Source organism: Zootoca vivipara, chromosome 2 (assembly GCF_965207765.1).
Source record: "Zootoca vivipara chromosome 2, rZooViv2.hap1.1, whole genome shotgun sequence".
Taxonomy (NCBI): Eukaryota; Metazoa; Chordata; class Lepidosauria; order Squamata; family Lacertidae; genus Zootoca; species Zootoca vivipara.
This window is the reverse complement of record NC_142584.1, coordinates 31,537,934-31,556,446: the sequence shown is the minus strand read 5'-3', so window position 1 is coordinate 31,556,446 and position 18,513 is coordinate 31,537,934. Positions and strand designations below refer to the sequence as shown.

Here is an 18,513-nt window from a genome sequence, read left to right as displayed (position 1 = left end):
CATCGTCTGCCTACACTGGCACTAGCAGGGCGCATTTACACGGACTGAATTAAGCAGCAATGGGCAAGTAACGGCTTGTCAGTCAGAGACTAGAGACAGTAATATGACTCCCGAGTTCCACCAGCAAGCCGGGGAGGAAGGCAGAGAGGGAGGGAGGTTGCGTGGGTTGCAAGGGTTGCAAGCGTCTGCAGCTGCAAGGAACTGGCGCCGTGCAGGAACTTCCTACTGCAAGGCGCCTTGCTGCTGTCCTGCAGGGTCTGGCTACCCGGACTCGAGACACTCACTGAAACACCCCGCAATACGCTGAAAAGTTCACAGCCTTGCAGAGGTGGCCTCCAACTCACAGATCGTGAGAAGGCGACGCGTGTTGACAAGAGCGGCAAAGCTGATTAATCTGCACTTCTCTCCCCCCCCTCCCCCAAAATAGCAGCTTTGAAATGCCTCCTTATCCCAATGTCTCGCTAAGTCCTCAGAGTAGGGGGGAAGGCGTGGGGATATATAAAAACAAGCCTCCTCAGGACGAAGGGCAGAAACTTGGGTCTCAAGGAGCGACCCCTTTTTCCACCCTTCCCGAAGAGAGCGGTAGGTTACTTACCAGAACGAGTTTAATATCCCCTTTCTTTTGTCTCTGGGGTCCCCAGGAAATCCTGGGGCCTTTCCCCGCCAGCTGGAGAATGCTCCCAGGCAACCCTTCACGCCATTCCCCCAAACATCTCTATAGCCGCCATCCTTGTTGATGGCAAAATAACCCGCTTTACTACAAAGTATCGTACGTGTGACTTCAGGTGCAGTTAAATAAGCTTGCACTGGATTGGCTTACGTTAGCCTCACATTTCAGGGCTTTAGCTGTGGTAGGTTAGGGTGGGGTGAAGGGTGACGCTTTACTTCCGCCCTTCTCTCCATACCATCTGTGCACAGCGAACGGCGGCTAGTTTTAGGGACTGAAACAGGAGCTGTTTGCTGACCATTGAAAAGAGGGGTTTCCTTGAGGGGTGGATCTCACATGGTGAGCCGCAAGACCCGGCAGGCTGCTTCTCCCGTTCTGAGACCGCTGCGGGGGTGGGGGTGGGGGGAAGGATCCCTGTTTATAGAATATGTATTTTTAGAGCATGGATTTCCTTTCAGCTACTTAGAGATTCTATTATTAATTGTATTTGACATTGGCATCTATACTTATATCGCTGAAATTTTATGTTCATAAACTGGAAAATATATACTGGGTAAAAAGTATCAAGTTACTAGTCCTTCATAGTTAAATTTAATGTTTGACAATTAATTATATAGACCTGTGGGTATAGGGTAGTATAAAAATAATAAATTGTAGACTATTTTATTTGCCTGCTCAATAGCGATGTTGATTTTGTGAAATTTTCATATATTCATTTGGGCATCGGCAGGTACAGATTCTGTCTAATATACACCAATACCTGCCAGAAATAACCTTCTGCATTCTGCATATAACAAACTGGCTAGTCTCTACATAAAAGAATAAATGGACAGAAATATGACACTGGAAATGGTCAGACCACACCTGGAATACTGTGTCCAGTTGTGGATGTTACAATTTAAAAAGGATATTGACAAGCTAGAAATAAAATACATGCAGAGGAGGGCAACCAAGATGATCAAGGGTCTGGAAAGCAAGACTTATGAGGATCCATTAAGGGAGTTGGTAGCCTGGGAAAGAGGAAAGTGAGAGGTGTTATGATAGCCATCCTCAAATATCTAAAGGGCTGTCATATGCAAGATGGAGCAAGCTTGCTTTCTTCTTTCATCCTCTGTGGGTCCTGAACCCTTGTCTCAATGTGTGTCACTTCTGCAGATCTCCTGACCAGGGAGTTATGTCAGGGCTATGCTGTGTGGTTTCTTCCTTCCCTTTCCTTCCCTTTCTGAGTTGTTTTCAGAAACCCCACTCTTGAAATTAAGAGGATTTGAACTCTGGCCCGGGGACTTGCAAGCCATGGGTTTGCTGCTGCCTGTGTCATGGGAACTAATGGAAATGGGGGCATTGTGTGAATGGTGCTGTGTGTGGCAATGCACAGGGAGGTGTCCTGGTTACCCCTTCCTGTCCGTGTGGGTTAAATGGCTCTCTCTGTTTGCAGTTGGTGGCATGTGGGTGTGATCTCAGTGACAGCCCCTGATTGGTGGGCATCAGCAGCATTTCCATGGAAGCTGAAGGACGCAATGCCATGATTGCATTAGTGTGTGTGTGTGTGTGTGTGTGTGTGTTTCTGAGTTGTGTTTTGTCCCTCCTGTCCAGAAGATTTGGCAGCTGTTGTGCCAGTATAGCAAGAGCTTGTCTTTCTCTCCCTCCCTCCCCCCATCTCCTATGTAATTGGCGCATAGGATTGCTAAATTAGTTATCTTTCAAGACAGAAATAGCTAGCTGCAATTGTGCACTCTGTATCCAATAGAATAACGCTGGCGGTGCAGTCTCCCACCACCACCTTTTTATAGCAACCATCCTTTCTTCTCTTCGTGACCATAGGAACATATGCTGTAATGCCGGGAATTCGCCTTCATTGCATTCCTCAGTTCTCCCAGGCTTCTGCAGTCTGGGGAAATACTGCCCCACCCCCGTTTAGGGGCCTAGTCGGTGGTGGTTTCAGCCCACCCTTCTACTAGGAAAGTCAGCGCAGCAATATCAGTTTATTCTGCATTGTGATTTCAATACTTTGGAGTTGCTTTATAGAATCATAGAATCATAGAGTTGGGAGAGAGCACGAGGGCCATCCAGTCCAACCCCCTGCCAAGCAGGAAACACCATCAAAGCATTCTTGACATATGGCTGTCAAGCCTCTGCTTAAAGACCTCCAAAGAAGGAGACTCCACCACACTCCTTGGTAGCAAATTCCACTGCCGAACAGCTCTTACTGTCAGGAAGTTCTTCCTAATGTTTAGGTGGAATCTTCTTTCTTGAAGTTTGAATCCATTGCTCCGTGTCCGCTTCTCTGGAGCAGCACAAAACAATCCTTCTCCTTCCTCCATATGACATCCTTTCATATATTTGAACATGGCTATCATATCACCCCTTAACCTTCTCTTCTCCAGGCTAAACATACCCAGCTCCCTAAGCCGTTCCTCATAAGGCATCGTTTCCAGGCCTTTGACCATTTTGGTTCCCCTCTTCTGGACACATTCCAGCTTGTCAGTATCCTTCTTGAACTGTGGTGCCCAGAACTGGACACAGTACTCCAGGTGAGGTCTGACCAGAGCAGAATACAGTGGTACTATTACTTCCCTAGATCTAGATGCTATACTCCTATTGATGCAGCCCAGAATTGCATTGCCGTTTTTAGCTGCTGCATCACACTGCTGACTCATGTCAAGTCTGTGGTCTACCAAGACTCCTACCGTGTTTCCCCCTTTTTAAGACACCGTCTTATAACTTTTTTTCCTCAAAAAAACACACAGTGTCTTATTTTCAGGGGATGTCTTTTTTTAAAAAAAAATTATTACTGTTTTTATTACAGTACTTGTAAAATACAGTATTACAACTTGTGGCGGGCTGGACCGTGTGTGTGCGCACACACACACACACATACACATACGCCCATGCCTTCCCTCCCTCCCCGCGTTCAGATGGAGCAGGCTGGGCTGGGGAGGGGGCACCCCGTCGACACTGGGTCTCAGCTTGCGCTGAGGGGCCGCAGCCACCCTGTCAGGAAGGGCCCCTATCCCGGGGTGTCCATGACCGTGCTGCTAATGTGCCACCGCCAAGCAGCACAGAGGAGTCCTCCTCCTCCTTCTCTTACTGCTCCTTCTCCCTCCTCGCAGGCTCTCTGCTCCGCGGCGCTGCTGGGCTCTCGAAGCGTTCTGCACTGCAGCAGCCGCCGGTTCTGGGCTGCGGAGAGAGCAGGCAGGGCGAGCACACGCAACCTGCGGGAATTGATGCGCTCCCGTCTGCGGCGCGTGCAAATGGCCCGGTAGGTCGGGTCTCCACACAAGGCGCCTTCGCCGCCGTAGCTGCAGGCTTCCCGCCGGGGCCGCCTGCAAAGCGCCGCGCCGAGGCTCCCCGGGAGAAGGCGTGCAGGGGCTGAAGCCAGAGGCAGCGGGGGGCATATTCCGGCCCCGGTGATGTCAGGCCTCCCCATGGGACCGGGACCGGGAACGGGACTGGGGGGGGAATCTCGCTCAGCTTCGTCACTCTCCCGGACAGCAGCAGCAGCGAGAGGAGTGCACGCTCGTCCCTGGCGTCACAGCCTCAAGCGCAGGCTGGGGAAGAGGAGGCGAAGGAGGCGCGCTCAGTGCGGTGGGGGCTGAGGCATGGTGGAGTGCTCCGAGCCTCTGGGAGCCGGCAGGAGGAGGAGGAGGCTTGCCGGGTCGTCACCCAGCAGCGCGCGCAGAGCACCCCGAGCCTCCGGCAGCCAGCAGCAACAACAACAATCCCAGAGGCTCGGGGCGCTCCACGCACGCTGCTGGGTGACGACCCGGCAAGCCTCCTCCTCCTCCTGCCGGCTCCCAGAGGCTCGGGGCACTCCACCATGCCTCAACCCCCACTGAGCGCGCCTCCTTCGCCTCCTCTTCCCCAGCCTGCGCTCGAGGCCACGGTGCATGCAGCCGCCTGCTGCCCAGCCTTTTTGTTCTCCTAACCCCTCCGTCTTGCCTACCTCGAGCCTCACATTGTTCGCCTCTTCGCCCGCAACTCCATCCCGAGACGCGGAAAGCTGCTTCGCGCAGCGGCATCCGCCAAAAAGCAGTGTGACTCTCGCGCCCCCTCTCCTTCCCCCCCTCAGGAGTCCAGCGCAAGGTCCGGCACTGAGCTCTGCCTGCGGGGGCCCCGGAGGATCCGCGCACACCCTTGCCTCCCCCTCGGTGGCCCTGTTCGGCGGCAGCCCACGCCGCTTGCCAGACATCCCTCTTCGCTGTGACTTCTTTCTCTGCTTCTCCTCCTCTTGCCAGCGTGCTGGGTCCCACTGGCTGGCTGGGGCACTCAGCGGTCTCGCTCCGCGGAGTATGGCTTATTTTCGGGGTATGGCTTATATTTCCTAAACGCTTAAAATCCTGCTATGGCTTATATTATGACTACGTCTAAAAATAGGGGAAACACGGTAGATCCTTTTCACATGTACTGCTCTCAAGCCAGGTGTCACCTGTTATAGATTATTATAAATTCATATTTGGGGCTTGCAACACACCGCTACGAATGAACAGAGAGGGGTAACCACATTTTGACAGCTACAGCTACCCAGAATCCTTCGCACCACCATTTCGCCACCACAGCTCGGCTCTCCTTCCCTCCAGAGACCCGCACCCCCTCCGCAAGGATTAACATATGCAAACCCCTCCTAAAATCCGGCATAAACCCTTCATTTCTCCCCTGCCTAAGGACAAGCATATGCACACATTTCCACATGACTAGCAACTTGGGAGCCATAATTCCCTGTCAATGGTATCTCATTCACAATGGAAGACTCCTCTGAACAAAAGACAGTGATCAACTCTTATGAAAAGATGTTAATTTCTCTTTGTGTTTAGGAATTCACACCTGGGAGGGGTGATAGGAGGACTAGGAGAGGTGTCAAAAGTGCTCAGATTTCTACCTTGAACTCTCCTTTTTTGTGAGGTATTGATTACATAGCTGTGATGTAGGAATGATGTATTGGGGGCGTTTCTTGGTGATGGGGAAACTGATAAAAGTGGAGGTTCTCTTTTGTTCTGGGTTCCTTCCTTGTTCTCCTGCGTGAGGGGAAGGACCCTGTTGCAACAGCAAATAAAGGCTTTGCTTCTCAAACTTCTCTGGTTGGCCTCTGTTATATATTCTCCGACCGATGGAGAACCCAATAAGGCTCTTGTGTACCCCATAAGGGAATAAGAGCAGATTTTGCTTAGAACACACCCATCCTGTATTTGTGCTTTTCTTTTTGCCCATTTTTATTATGAGGAGTACCTTGGGCTGCCCTGCCTTTGATATTTTAGCAACTGCTTGCAGTGAAGGCTAGCCAATGAGGGCTAAGGGGGCACTGCCCCACCAACCTCACTGACCCCATAGCTAGTCCCCTGCCTGCCTGCCTGCCTGCCTGCCTGCCTGCCTGCCTGCCTGCCTGCCTTCTTGCAACTGGTTCAGAGGGATGGCTCTGCCTGTCAGATGCCTCCTCCCCAGTCTCAGTCTATTGATTCCATGAGTTATTTATTTTGGGGTGCTACACCTCCTCTGCTTTGTGGGATATATTCAGTAAAAGAAAAGCCTAAGGAGTGAACCCTACACAAATTGGGTGCTTCAGAGTACTAATAGTTAATCCCCTCAGGTGTCACCTAACAAAGGAGTTCCCCTGACTTGATCAACACTTGTTGACTGAGCAGGATTAAAGACTAGTTACAGGTAGGTAGCTGTGTTGGTCTGACACAGTCAAAATAAAAATAAAAAATCTTTCCAGTAGCACCTTAGAGACCAACTAAGTTTGTCATAGGTATGAGCTTTTGTGTGCATGCACACCTCTGAAGAAGTGTGCATGCACAGGAAAGCTCATACCTATGAGAAACTTTGTTGGTCTCTAAGGTGCTACTGGAAGGATTTTTTATTTTTATTAGGATTAAAGACTGGTAAACATATAGAACATTTACATAAGTAAATTTACTCATCACATGCTAATTGCTGATACTCAGAAGTAGGTACACACTTTCCAATACACATGGATCTTGATTACATTCTCAAAGTCTGACACTCAGTCTTTACACATAAACACTAATTAAACACCTAAAATGCCTTGCATAACTCCCCTTTTAAGACACATTGGGACTGTCTTATAACACATCCCAGTTATACAAGTTATAATTAAATCCTAATATTTACTATACTTAAGCATTCAGTACCACAGATTTACTACAATATATAACAAGGTGAAGTTATGAGACTGGGGGTTTGAACAGGAACGGGTAATGGGGCCGATACTACTGCAAATGTTCTTTGATTGTGGCAAAGTTGCCAGGTACCTCTTCTATCAGAGAAATTACAGGTGATATGTTTCTATGGGAACTAATTGTCAGGCAATTTCCATTGCATCTTCTTCATAGGGCAAAATGACTCCCTTCTCCTTTCCCAATGATGATGTAATCTAGGTGTCTGTATATGAAAAGAGACACTAAAAATGCTGCTTAAGACAAAACAAACAAAGACTGACACAGAAAGCTGACTTTGAACTCTGTGGGCTAACATTTTAGGCCTGCCTCTTACTATGGAAGTGCCGTGGGAAGCGAGGTCTTTTTGGCTGCTGCCTGGAGGGTTCAAGCTGTATTTCCTCCTATGCTCAACCTATATCTATATAAATTAACTTAAAAATAACAAAAATATCATCTGTATCCCACCTTTTTCTCCAAAGATCTCAAGGCGGCACACACAATTCTCCCCCACCTCATTTAAACCCCACACAACAAGCCTGTAAGGTAGGTTAGGTTGAGAGGGAGTGGCAGTGGTTCCGCTTGAGGTGCCACGGAAGATGGCTGAAAATTCCATCGCTCCGGCTCCCACGGGGTAATTAGAGGCTGAGAGGGGAGTAATCAGCCTCCCAAAATCTTATTGGGGGGGGGCGTTATCCACGGATGCCCAACAACTCAGCCCCAAATTCAGAAGGAAGGAGGGGCTGGGGGGGGCACTGGATGGAAAGCCCCTGAGAGAGCCTGGCTCTCCTGGATGCTGTCTCCGTGAGTGAATCAAGTTCCATTTCTTAAGATGAAAAATTGGATTTAAGTTTTGGACATGCTTTGAGCGAGGAGGGAGGAATTACTCTGCTAATTAACCCAGCCACTGAGGTGCCAAAAGAGACTGAGTGGAAGAAGGATTAACATCTAAGTTGGTATGTTGGAATGGAACAGAAAGGGGGGGGGCAAGCCTCTCTTATTATTGTACTTTGCTATATTATATTACTTGGCAAACCCCCCCCCCCAAAGAATAACCGTTTACATTATCTATAGCAAGCGAGACTGGAAAGTTTTGTATTTGTTGACATAATATTGCTCTAAAATTATAAACTGTGTGGAAATAAGAATACAGTACTACATTATTAAGGCTTTTCATCTTTGATTTGCTTGGAAGACGATAAAAGATTCTCCAATTTGTTGACATCAGACAGAAGCAGGATCTCATTAGCTGCTGAAGAGTCGTTAAAAAACTTTGGACGGTTCCCTGGAATCTATGTGGGAGCGGTGTCACACTTTTAATTTGGAAATCCGCCATATTGGAAGTCAAGTCCTGGCTGCAGAATTATAAATAATAATAGGGGAGGTGAGCCTTTAATATGTCATTATACAGTGGTACCTCTACTTACGAATTTAATGCGTTCCAAACACACATTTGTAAGTAGAAAAAATTTGTAAGTCGAATCCCATAGGAATGCATTGGGAGAAAAAATTCGTAAGTTGAAAAAATCCTATCTAAAAATTCGTAAGTAGAAAAAATCCTATCTAAACCGCATCCAAGATGGCGGACGGAGCTCCATTCGTAAGTAGAAACATTCGTAAGTAGAGTTATTCGTAAGTAGAGGTACAACTGTATTTGTATCTCCAGTTTGATTTGGCAAATCTCCCCTGGAAAGGCTAATGTTTGATGCAACCGGTCTGGGGAAATTATTGAGCAGACACTTAGACTTGATTTTATCGGAACTACAGTATGTGAATATGGCAGCTGCCAGCAGTGAAAATACTTTTGGATTGATTCGGCAGAAACACCAGCGTGTGAGGAGACGCTGCGAACTTATAGAGGGAAATCGTAGGCATAAAATCCACACAGAAACACATCATTGTTTGTTTTAACTCGCTTGTGGGAACAACTCAGAGGCTGTGAAAGAATGAAGGATAACAACAGAAAGAATTAGAGGAACCATCAGAAATGACTATGAAAGACAGTAGAAGTTTGAGATGATCAGAACCCTCCAAACTTGAAGCATGGGAAGTCCTATTTAAACATTTATAATTTGGCAGAATATTGAGACTATTTGATATGTATATGTATAATTTGGAATATTTAATGTGATTTGATTGGATTGTTGAAGTGGAAATTTTAATAAAAATGATTTAGAGAGAGAGAGAGGGAATGGCAGTGACTGGCTCAGGGTCACCCAGTGAGCTTCATGGCCAACTGCGGAACTGAACCCTGGTCTCCCCAGGTCCTAGTCTAACCACAACACATAGCTGCCAAGTCCCCCACTGAAAAATGCTGGATCAGCAGCAGCGCGGCACCGGAAGTCGCTTCTACACAAGTCTGGACATGCGTAGAAGCAACTTCCGGTGCCAGCGCCGCCAAATTTCCGGTGCCCATACATGGATAGCGCGGCACCAGAATTCGCTTCTACCCATGTCTGGGCACCGGAAATCGGGCGGCGCCAGGACCCAAAATGGAGCCTCCCTGGCAGGTAGGAAATCCGGGGGATTTACGGGATTTTTCCCAATCCGGGCTGCCAGCGGGAATCGGTTTTAAATACAGGGGTTTCCCGCGAAAAACGGGAGACTTGGCAGCTATGCCACGACACTACACTGGCTCTTCTGCTCACCTAACCTGAGTAAGCACTGCATCCCTGGAATACATCAAGAGGTTGAACACTTATAATTTGTGGACTGAAGAGAGGCAAATGATTCTTAGCATGTTATTTGTGTTAATTGTCTGACTGATGCAAGGTTGTCTGTGTTTTCAGTAGCTGTTTTGTGAATCACCATGGTTAATTATCCTTGTCAGTACTTTCCTACATATAATTTTCCTCTGACCTCACTGTTTTTAATTCCCCAATCCCATACCATGTGAATATATACCTGAACTCTGCATGTGTCTGATGAAGCAGATTCTAGTCCACAAAAGCTTGTGCCATAATACATTTGTTAGCTTTTAGGGTACCATAAGACTCCTAATCCTTTCTTTGGGTTTATACCCAAGGAGCTGATGCATGGGTTGTTCATCGCTATGGCTGGCAGTTGTACTTTTAAAAATTTGATTTTTAATTTAAAGTAACAAAGCATACCCATAGAAGGAAAACAGAGCTTAGTAGTTGCACATAAAAGAAATAAAAATAGCTGCTCATGGCTGTAATTTTAGATGTTCCGAGAAAGGCAATCAATTGAAAGTGTCTCTCCATAAGGTTCTATGAGTCAATGGAAGGTGAAAACAATATTCAATTGTCTTAACAAAGTCAATAAAAGTATACCATGTCATAAAGAAGGTGTGAGTCCTCTCCCCCCCCCCCCCGTTGTACTTTATAGTCTATTGTTTTCCCTCCCTGACTCCGTATTTCTGCAACTTATGAGTCATCTTAATGGAAATGAATGTAAATTACTTATGAGTAAGTGTCAGGCTCACAATTTATAAAATAGTCTGTGCAACCCAGTTATAGTTACAGGTAGGTAGCCGTGTTGGTCTGAGTCGAAGCAAAATAAAAAAAATTCCTTCAGTAGCACCTTAAAGACCAACTAAGTTTTTATTTTGGTATGAGCTTTCGTGTGCATGCACACTTCTTCAGAATACACCCTTCTTCTGAAGAAGTGTGCATGCACACGAAAGCTCATACCAAAATAAAAACTTAGTTGGTCTTTAAGGTGCTACTGAAGGAATATTTTTTATTTTGCTTCAACCCAGTTATGTTTACTTGGAAGTAAGTCCCATTGTGTTCAATGGAACTTACAACCTAGATAGTGTTTATGGCTGTGTTATGGAAAAATGTACCCCAAAATGCGTTGCCTTTTAAGAAGGACAGACGCGGGTCGGAAGCTCCAAAATTTGCACTAAGTTCAGCTCCACCGGGAAAATGACAGAGACCACACGATGCTGTCAGGAAAAACAAACTGATCCCTTTATTGCAGAATGCAAAGCTACAGCTGTAGGGTCCCTGCCTCTGGAAAGAAGGAAGGAACCCCGGGAAATGGTGAAGCCCCTTTTTATACCCCCCTGTCCCTGCATGAAAATCCCTGGACTGGGAGGGAGGGGAAAGACAAGGAGGATGGGTGGCGATCGGATTAGCTGGGTGAGGAGATGACTTTTTCTTTCAGATGGGGAGATGTCAATTGCTCTTCTCCCGTCCCTGATGGTGCTTCCTGTTGTTTGGCAGGAGGGGCTATCAGTCGAGATGGGTGCAGAGGTGGGGCAGTTCCTGGTGATTTCCGTGGAGTGGAAGTCCGCCCGGCAGGTGTTTTCCTCCAGGCCATGGAAGGGTGGACTACGTTGAAGATGGCATCTTTATTTTTGTTCCTGCTAATCCCTCTGTTGTCCGTGCGTTCTTGGGTGGGTATGGGGTGGCAGTAGGGCAAGGTTCAGGGGGGTTGGGATCATACAGGGTTCATACAGAAAATATACCTGGAAAACATACCTAATACAGGGATTTCTAATTAAAAGGTAGCAGTCCTGACACATACAGTTCTAATATATAAAACAGCAATTCTAATACAGAGGCAGCGGATAGAGATTTCATGGTATAATAGGCTGTATTATTAACTTGAGTAGAAAAGTGTCACTTTGGATTTGGGTGGCTTTCCCCCCCTCTCCTTCTTCTGGAAACATTGTTTTGTTCTGGGCAGAGGGGAGGTGGAGAGGGGAAATGTGTGAGTTTATGCTAACTGTTGTGCATATGCAGATCCTTAAGCCTTCCTTCAGGCAGGGTCATGTCCTAGCGGGAGGGGTGAGGAGACAGGGAAGATGGCATTGAACAGGATGTCAAATTCTGTCACCCCTCTCTGTTCATTAATAATGGTGTCCTGCAAACCCCCCCCATATGATTTTATAACAGCTGTATCCTTAATTTACCATTTATTTGGCTTTTATAAGGCATTTTCACTGACTTCAGTGACACCTAAAGGAGAATAGCAGAACTCATTTGATTCCATTTAGAAAGAAATGGGGAGCTTTGCCCTCATGTCACGGACCAGCATATTATTTCAAAGGGGCAATTAAAGTTTGTTGAGATTGTAGTGCTTTCTGTAAATTATAGAAGTTATAAATTAAACACCCGATTATGCTTCCTAGTTTAGGTGGGGAATAACCAACCTGTGTTCATATCTTCCAGGAGTTCAGTGACACACAGGGCAATGTGGTCCTTGTAAATGGAATATTTCCCATTCTTGAATTGCCATTTCAGGGGGAAATGACTGCTTATTTCTGACCATAATGTGCTGTATTTGCTCAGCAGCCTGGCACTCTCTCTCTCTCCCTGTGTGTGTGTGTGTGTTTGTGTGTGTGTGTAATGTTGATCATGCTATTCTGAGTAAAGTTGAATTGCCTTGCTTTGGAAATGGCAGAATACTTATTTGTTGTACCCATTAAGTGGAAGTAAACATTCAAGTGAAATAGGACTGAATCAAGTGAAATGACTTAGCCAGTTTGAGATTGTGTTGGTATTCCATAGTCCATAATGATCATGATGACATTTTTATCAATTAAAGAAGAACATGTAATAGGCAAGCTTCTATTTTCACTGGCCAGTTCCGCTCATTGTTCTAGCCTTAGAACTTGTTCTGCCTATAATCTCACTCTGGAAGGAACACACATATATTTTTCTAATTGAACAATTGATTTAGCAAGTGGACAAGATCCAATTTAGCTCTGAATCACTCGAAGAGAACATTGTAATCAGTGTTATACTCAGGCTGTCTTTAGATTGCTGAAAGCAAGGACAGTGAGAGAGACAGGTGGGAAGGAAACAGACACCAAAACAGGGAAGGGCTACAACTCAAAAGAAGAGCATATTGCTGGACTTGCAGAAGGTCCCAGGTTCACTCTCCAGGAAGGGCTGGGAAAGATTCCAGCCTGAAGCCTGGATAACTGTTGCATGTCAGTATCTAGTAGAGATAATGCTGAGCTAAATGGATTAACGTGATTGTTTGGAGGGTGGCAACAAAGGAGATAACCTTTTCAGTTGCTGTGTGCTGCCAAATGGAATATCCTCCTCTGCAAGGCCCACCTTGCACCAACATTAAACATTATTTCCAATGCTAAGTTGATACCCCCATCTTCTCCCTGGCTTTTAATGGAACATGATGAGTTGGTTATCTTTGTTGCCCTATACCGTGATGTCTATTTTTGTTGATACAGTATATTATGCCTGGTGGGTATCATCATCATCATCATTGGTGCTTTGGCTCAATTTTTAAAATGTGCACTCTTTCCCCCCCTGCAAGCCAAGATGACAAAAGAGAGTCTCTTCCTTTAAATTCCTGCAAGTTTACCTTAGTGAAGACCTCACTTGGAAAATCAATACAACCCAGGTGGTTAAGAAGGCCCAACAGAGACTCCATTTCCTCAGGCTCTTGGGTAAGAACAATGTCAAACAAAAATTGATGATCTCTTTCTACCGGTCAACAATAGAAAGTGTCCTTTCATACTTTATCACAGTGTGGTACGCTGGTTTCACAGCCACGGACAGGAAGTCCCTACAGAGGGTGGTGAATGCAGCACATGATATAATGGGCTGTCCCCTGAGTTCGCTAGATGACATCGCAGGAGAGCGCTGCCTCAGGAGAGCGAGGAAAATTCTCAGGGATGACTCACACCCCGGCCAGCACCTCCTTAATCTCCTACCTTCGGGCAGGAGATACAAAAGTATAGTCAGCCGCACCAACAAGTGAAAGAACAGTTTTAATCCGTGGGCTGTTGGGCTGCTGAATTGGGGGGGGGGGATAGTGGTGCAATTGACTTCCGACAGGCACACAGAGTGCGAACAAGACTGAGTGTACCGTACGTGGGGGGGAGGGGGGACTCGTTTTATTTCACAGCACACAGGTGGTGTAGTGACAATAAAGGTTTATTATTATTATTATTATTATTATTATTATTATTATTAGGTGGTTTGACTTGATTTTTAAAACGTGTATTCTTTTCTCCCCTGCAAGTCGCCAAGATGACTAATAATAATAATAATAATATTTCCTATAAGGCAGATTCATAAATAACGCTCGTCCAGTTTGCTCCCAGGACAGGCGTTAAACAGACAAAACTGTAAGGCTGCAACCCTATGTGGCCGCTAAACCTGCGAGGTGATGCTAATACACTCAGTTTCTGAGCAGCCCGAGCGCACCAACACTTTGGAGGAGCACGTACGTCAGCTAGAGCACTTCGCGCGCATGCGCCCTGGGCGAATCATTAGCTCCTCCCCACCTTCCGCCCCCCCAGCGTCTTCCTGAGCCTCTGGTTCGCCTTGTTGCGGAGGTTGGCGCTTGCGCTTTTTTCGGCGGGGTTACTTCTCGTTCCCGCTGTGCGCAGTAGCCTCGCGAGAGCGGCTCGTGAGGGCAGTAGCGGAAGCTCTGCCGGACACTCCTACTGAGGAGGAAGAAGCTTCGGAGGGGGGAAGAAGAGGGGGCCGCTCGGAGCGGAACCCTGGCGGGCTTGCGGTGAGCCGGGGCGAGGGCGGCGGGAGAGACGGGGAAGAGCCCCAACAAGACACCGGGACCGCCCTGGAGCCTCTGCCTTGAGGCTGACAAGGCGAGCGGGTGGGCGGCCCCTTTCCCCTCTTGTTCCGCCCCTGCTTGTCAGGGGGCCCTGGCGCGCGCGCTTGCCAGTCTACCAGTTGCATGGGGGGGAAATGGGTGTTTTGCGCGCGCCCATTAAGTTTCTAAGACCGGCGCGGCGTTCGGATGAACTGGGCGAGTTCTTGGGGAAATAACTCAAGCCGAGGGAGGCGGGCGAATGAATCCGTTCCCCTTTAGCTCAGTAATGATTCACTTGCCAAGGGGCCCCAGGTCCCCCCCCCCAGTCAATGACTGTATTTTGAGGAGAGGGCATTCGAAAGGGGGCATTTTGCTGAATTCGTTGTTTCTTGTGTTGTTGGTTTTTTTGCTGCGGAGGAATGTTAGTAACGTGCACCTTGTATAAAAACGGAAGTTGCAATAAATGCTTGTCCTTATCTCTAGAGTGATAAGTGTAAGCATTGACTTAAATGGGTTTCTGATTCCTGAAGCCCGACCTGTTCTCCCGAACAGGTGTGCATTAGGGTTGCTGTGTTATATTGGGAAACAGCTTTTGGGCAAAAAGAAATAAAATGGTGCCACGCAAATAAAACCACAGATATTACTAGCAAATTCTAATTTTACATTATTGCCCGTACATATGTTTTGCAGATGTCTGATAGTGTGAAAGAGAACAGATAGTTATTCACAGACTATGACTAAATATATATATTCTGTTACTGGCACAAGGAGGAAATGAACCATAGTTTTTGCTGCTGAAGATTTCACAGAACTTCCCCAAATAGTAATAATGACTAGCTGGTTCCTTAGAAGGAGCTGATTGACTTTACCATCTCTTGAGACCAGTTCTCCCTGTAGCATTTTCTAGGATATGGTAGATGGTACAAACAGCATAAGCAGTAAGTAATTTTTAAACTGTTCAGAGTGCTTCATGCATACAAATTGTGAAAATGAATACAGACCCAGCTACTTCTGTGAAACAAAACTGGCAACTATTTGATGAATCAAGACAGCTGTCACTTTTAGCATCTGAAGCCTGTGTGGGACGAACATGTCTTATTAATATGAGGGTGCTCTACTAACCCCATATTTAACCACTTGCCTGGTCACTGGAACCATTTAGGAATTTCATTCAGGCAACTGAGCAAACTACCAGAAGGTCTTTCCTCCTCCCTTTCAAACAAGCTGCTGATGAAGCCATGAAGCACTTCATCCTCCCTCCAGCAACCCACTTCCTCCCTCCAGCAACCCACTGTTTTGCAATATTGGGTGTGTAGGAGATGAACACTTGTAACATGGAAGCAAATAAGGTGGGTTTTCCTTATCCTTTTCCTATGCTGCCAGCCTGCTGGGTTTTTGCAGTAGGCAGTCGGCAGGTGCATCTAACATAATGGGTTGGTAGCAGATCAATTTGTCTTCCCAACCACTGCATTTTGGACACACAGGCAGAAGTTTTGCCTCCTGTGTCTGCAGTACAGAAATGAAGTACAGCTTGCTTATTTTTTTTTATTTAACAAAATTTATATACCGCTTACTCTAAGTACTTCTAAGCAGTTTGCAAACGACGATTAAAATATTAATTAAAAATAGCAATAAAGGCCAACATTAAGAACAAGTTACATAATTAAAAGAGAAAACAAATTCCATAATTTAAAAGCTTGACTTAAAAGCTTGGTTTTAATATAGATGAACAGGATGGGACTTCACCTCCTGCACAATCTAGTGTAGAAACACAGCAGGCTGGTGCAGAAGGGATGCCTGTCCTGTTCATTCAGCACACATAAATCAAGCAGACTGGTAACGGGGCCATCCCTTCACTGCTAGTTCACTATGCTTATGTGCTGACTACAATAGAGGCAAAGCATCTTCCAGCACACTTAAGCATAGAAACAAGACCAGCCAGCAGACTGCTTTCTTCATTGTTTTCTTAGTTACTGTAACATAGTTCTTGCAAGTCAACTCTTCCTCTCAGTATGCTGCTGTTCTTTCCTTGTTGCTATGTATAGTGAGTATAATACAGCTAGGTTTAATTTGGATTTCTGTTTTGCAGGCCAATCCCATTGAATTTAAGCATTTTGACTTAAGTAGTTTGGGGAGCTGTTGTGTTACTGCTTATAGGACAGTCATCAATTTTGTTTTCAGTTTGTGCTCTGATTGTATACCATATCTTGTGTAGATATTTTTCAAGCATTATGCCATGTGCATAATTAACCAATGTGTTCAACTTCCCTGAATGAAGCTGCTTGATGGCCAGTGGCGACCACAAATTTCTGGCAATCTCCCTGGCTCAAGTACCGGGAAACACTCATTTTCTTCCCCAAGTTCTCTGCGTACCACAAAAGCACGAGAGTGGTCTTGCCATGTTGTGCAAGAAAGGTCCTTCCCTCCTTCCAAGTTACTGTATGTGTCATGCATAGATTAACTGGTGGAGTGGAGGTGGAGGAAAGGAGTCAGAATTTCATTTCACAGTAAGCTTTGGAGACATTCAAAAGGGAATAAGCGTACAATAAAAAGTTGGAGAGGGAGATCAGTGACCACTACATATAATATATGGCTGCGCAGGCCAGACAAGATTTGTGGACAGGTGACTTTCAAGGGTTTTTGTTTTTTTTTTCATTTAAGGGGGGGCACAAATTTTGGCTTGGCTTTCTGCCCAGGCATTTATTTGTATTTACCAGTGGCCTCATCCCTAGTATCCTCTGCCTTGCACACTGAGGGACTGGAAAAGTGGTGGGGGTCTTTTTTCATTTGTACAGGGTACAGAGAAGGTAAAAAGCAGTGAGAGTTTCTTCAGTTCATTATAAGATATTTCTGCTGTTTTTTGCTTGAAAACTGCATTAGAAATTAGTCCTCCAGAGTAAGGATCTGTGTGGACTGGTGTCAGATTTACTGCTCACCAGAGGGTTGAGGGCACCTTCCCCTGCAATCTGGTGCATGGATTTGTAGACAACTGCTCATATAGAAAAGTTACAAATGATTTTCCTATAAGAACGTGCTTGTATGGATTGTATAGGTTTTAAAAGTGCCAATTCAGTGTTGGAGGTTTGCAAAATGAGGTTGTTCTTTTTCATATCCTTTTCCTATCTGGTGTGTGTATAAACGGTGCTGGTGATTCATGTACAGTATTCAGTTAAGATTTATTGAAATAAATGAGGCTTGGGTTATAATCCCAAGCATGCTTTTTCAAGAAAATTAATGGGGCTTGCTTACAAATGAATGTGACTGGGATTATAGTTTGATGTGGGTTAGATCCAGACTTAATCATCCATTGAAATCATCGAGTTAAATCAATTACCAAGTTCAACTTATTTCAGTGGGTATACACTAAATATTACTAAGTCTGGATCCAACCCAGCATATATAGCAGGCACCCCCAAACTGCGACCCTCCAGATGTTTTGGCCTACAGCTCCCTAGCTAACAGGACCAGTGGTCAGGGATGATGGGAATTGTAGTCCAAAACATCTGGAGGGCCGAAGTTTGGGGATGCCTGATATATAACTATGTATGAGATGGCACTTAACATGTGTTTTAAGAAATACATGATTTTGAGAGTCTATATGTGTATTGTATTGGAATGTCATGATTCAGGGGATTATTGTTTCTTACGGTTGCCTTGTTTGGTTTTAGTTTAGTTGGGCAAGAGTCAAATTTTAATGCAGTTGGATTCATTGCTAAATATGAATGTGTAACTATTGGGGGGGGAACAATACTGCTTTAATTATTGGAAGAAGTGTGGCTTCTTCGAGGTGTGCTTTGGCAGGAGCACACTTAGTGACCACTTGGGTTTTTTTTCATTTAAGGACACTTGGCATCAAGATTCTGGTGTTCATATTCAGCTGAAAGTAAGACCCATAGTGTGCCTTTGTTCAGAGCAAACATGGAAAGAATTGGACTGCACTGGCTTTAATCAGTCATTACTTTTATAGAATATGCGCCTGTTTAAAGAGTGTTTCCTACACAGCAGTTCTGTTTCTCCAAAGCGTAGTACCGTATGTAAGGATGAATGACTTGCGACTCTGCTGTGAAATCAGAAGCAAAAACTATTTTCCCTTTCAACAACCAGCAGGGGCACGATATAGCTGATAGCAAGATAGGGACTGATTATCTTCCCCTCATTGTAGATGAAACTTTCCTGAAC

General features: G+C 45.7%; 2 protein-coding genes across 7 annotated transcripts in view; one reads left to right on the top strand and one right to left on the bottom strand.

Moving 5' to 3' along the window:
* The window catches only part of TMEM94 (transmembrane protein 94), a 72,631-nt gene extending 71,872 nt beyond the window's left edge, over positions 1–759 (bottom strand). For 4 of the 5 annotated variants that reach the window (XM_035104456.3, XM_035104457.3, XM_035104458.3 and 1 more), the window contains exon 1: positions 596–759. The gene's annotated coding sequence lies outside the window, so the exon portion shown is untranslated. The remainder of the gene's footprint in view (positions 1–595) is intronic. The other variant, XM_035104459.3, reaches the window with a different exon arrangement.
* A 13,398-nt stretch (positions 760–14,157) lies between these two features.
* GRB2 (growth factor receptor bound protein 2) overlaps positions 14,158–18,513 on the top strand; it is a 52,396-nt gene continuing 48,040 nt past the window's right edge. Inside the window, exon 1 of one of the 2 annotated variants that reach the window (XM_035104451.3) lies at positions 14,158–14,298. The gene's annotated coding sequence lies outside the window, so the exon portion shown is untranslated. Of the gene's footprint in view, positions 14,398–18,513 lie in introns of both variants that reach the window. The other variant, XM_088661549.1, reaches the window with a different exon arrangement.